The sequence below is a fragment of the Chanos chanos genome, chromosome 1 (assembly GCF_902362185.1).
Source record: "Chanos chanos chromosome 1, fChaCha1.1, whole genome shotgun sequence".
NCBI classification, from domain to species: domain Eukaryota; kingdom Metazoa; phylum Chordata; class Actinopteri; order Gonorynchiformes; family Chanidae; genus Chanos; species Chanos chanos.
In genome coordinates this window covers 17,336,766-17,339,505 of record NC_044495.1, presented here as the reverse complement: position 1 = coordinate 17,339,505, position 2,740 = coordinate 17,336,766, and the positions used below count along the sequence as shown (strand labels likewise).

Genomic DNA, 2,740 nt, shown 5'->3' with positions numbered 1-2,740 from the left:
ACTCCAAACGTCTGTCACTCAGTTTCTGAACTGACAAATTTCTTATCCTCAAAAGTTTCTTATTCCCCCTCACAGAGTGTGGATCCAGAGTCCTGTTTAAAGTAGCCAACATATTTGATAAACACAGGTGAGAGCATTTTAAAAATTAAATAAATATGGCAACAGAGAAAGTTGTGAAAATCATCTTAGCAAACACTTTAGATGGAAGCCTAACAAGTGAAAAATGTCAAAAATAATTGCATACAATCACAATAACGGCAAAATTTTGTTTTCAACCTTTTTTTTTCTTTTTGGGCTTTTTACCTGAGCGGAATGTCAGTGAAGTCTAACAGTTTTTTTCTGGGCCACCACACAGCTAAAACTCACTACAGTTATTAGCATTACTCTGGCTTCTGTTATACCCTGCTGTTCCTCCCCTCTAGATTCTAATGGACTTTCACTGGCTTTCATCCTTGAATGTGTCATTACAATATGTTCTTGGCTTGAGCTTCATGGCTGAACATCCAAAATACAGTAAAGGGCCAAATGATTCCTAACTGCTGATTCCTAGAAATGGCCATTCTTACTTCAAGTGCTGGTTCCAGTTAACTGTCATAATTTAAACTCAGATACAATGATGAATTCCGCCTGCTTCTTTTCTGATGCTTTGCATGTGCTTGACAACCATATTGCTGTTTGTTCATTTGTTCCTACTAACAGTACTAGTCTGTATGGTGTGTGTGTGTGTGTGTGTGTGTGTGTGTGTGTGTGTGTGTGTGTGTGTGTGTATTTTCCATTTTCTTGAGCAATTCCCTTCAACAAGAAAGACAATGAAAAGGTGATCTGTGCTATCCTCTATATGGATTCTAATAGCACTTTGCAACATTTACGACTCTGTCAGGTAAATATTGCTTTTTTACAGAAATAATGTGAGTACCTATGGCACATGGCTCTGGCTGTTGATTTTACATGACATTTATGTCTTTGTGTAGCATGTGGCTGCATGTTTGCAGAATACATAACTAGCATAACAATTCTGTATCAGATCACCATGAACTTATAAGCTAAAATTACCCTCTCTATCTGAAAAAGAAGAACAAAATTTAAACACAGAAACAGAGAAGTTTGCATTTTCTATTGCTCTCATTACATTACTGTTATAAGATTGTAGCATATAATATCATTATAAGTATATTATCTGCAGCTCGATAAAGATGTTGTACTTTATGGGCTCATGACAGGTGGGAAATAAAATATATAATTTATTTTACAGTGGTTGAATTTCAACATACATGCCTTTTTTATTTCTGAATAACAGATGTTATATTTAACCTCATCTTGGTATAACATTTACACAACCCAGCATTACAAAAATTAGCCAGGTAACAAATGGAAAGTTAAATATTCTTTTACCGATAACACTGTTACCGTCCTTTTATTGGGTTATTGTTCATAAATTCTGACATGTAAAATCCTACCCATGTCTCGTGATGGGCGGATCATTTTGTGTAATGAACACTTAGTGGTGTTTCTGGCATTGTTAAAATGAAAAAGTTCTGAATGTGCTACTCTCTGCACTTACTTTTCATGGATCTTCAAGACCACAGCTGGGAAACACCTGAGGGCAAAACAAATCAGGCACAAGAAATGAGGTATGAAGCAACAGCGACTTCAACATAAAGTTTGTCAGTTTATCTAAATTTTTCAGGTCTGGTTTTCTTTCTAAACTGTTTTTACATATGAAAGAATGAGCCCCCTACCCTCTCTGTCTCATTTTCAGGATTCCAGGTTCCTCCTACCCAGTGTGGCCCCAACCGAAGCCTGCTCTAGTCACGTATCCTATAACCCTCACAGAGGTTCCCAGACCTTTGTGTTACTCAAGTTGTGTGACCTGGTAGAACAATCCACTGTGAACCACATGCATACTTTTGAGGGGCATAAGGGTTAGCTCAAGTGAGGGGTTATGGAGAATAACTCAGGTGCTTTCCCATCAGCTTGAAACCCAATTCAGTGCTAGACCTCTGAGGGCATATACTATACCTCATTATTTACACCTCTGTCCTCTGAAACTCATTACACCCTTGTAGCAATCAGTTTCCTGTACTCCCTCTTTCTCCTCGCTGTGTCCTCTTTCACTGCTCCAGTTCTGCAAAACTGTGACTTTTGCCCTCTGAGCTGTTTGGCTTGGCAGCTTGCCCTATGTAGATTTTTTTTTGTCCTGTTTCAGATTTACACTGAACTGTTTCTTGCATTTTCTGAGTTCTATTTTTTGAACTCTTGAAGTCCAACTCCTTCTCTGTCAGTTGTATAAACTAGTGAGACTAGGCACCTTCTGATACTTGGCATTTTGCTTTCCATTCTTGTGTCTTCATCTCTCTCTCTCTCTCTCTCTCTCTCTCTTATCTGTCTCTCTCTTTACTTCTATATCTCTTACTCTATTAGTGAAACAAGGTCTACATTTACCACTCACAATGTTAAAATGACAAATCTATAATTTCAGGTCACTGCCAGTCTTCTTTAATTACTCAAAGAAATGATTAAAAATAGCAAATGTGACAACAGCACTGCTAATGTTAGAGCGAGGAGGGGAAACGGAGGCTTTAACAGAAGCACAATCAAGAGGCTTGAATCTATGAAGAATCAGTGTGCCATATTTCTAGACTAGTGCAGCTAAAGGAAGGGAACCTGATAGTGTGAGTAGCCCATCATGGGGCTATTGATCTTTTGTATATTTATTTGATGCACAGTTAATGTTTTAGTT

At 37.9% G+C, this 2,740-nt stretch overlaps 1 long non-coding RNA gene across 1 annotated transcript; it reads left to right on the top strand.

Annotated features, from left to right (window-relative positions):
- Positions 1-756: 756 nt before the first annotated feature.
- Positions 757-1,827, top strand: LOC115826910 (uncharacterized). Its single transcript, XR_004025798.1, has 3 exons — positions 757-880; positions 1,580-1,631; positions 1,760-1,827. It is a non-coding gene; the product is annotated as an uncharacterized LOC115826910 (long non-coding RNA).
- The last annotated feature ends 913 nt before the right edge of the window (positions 1,828-2,740 follow it).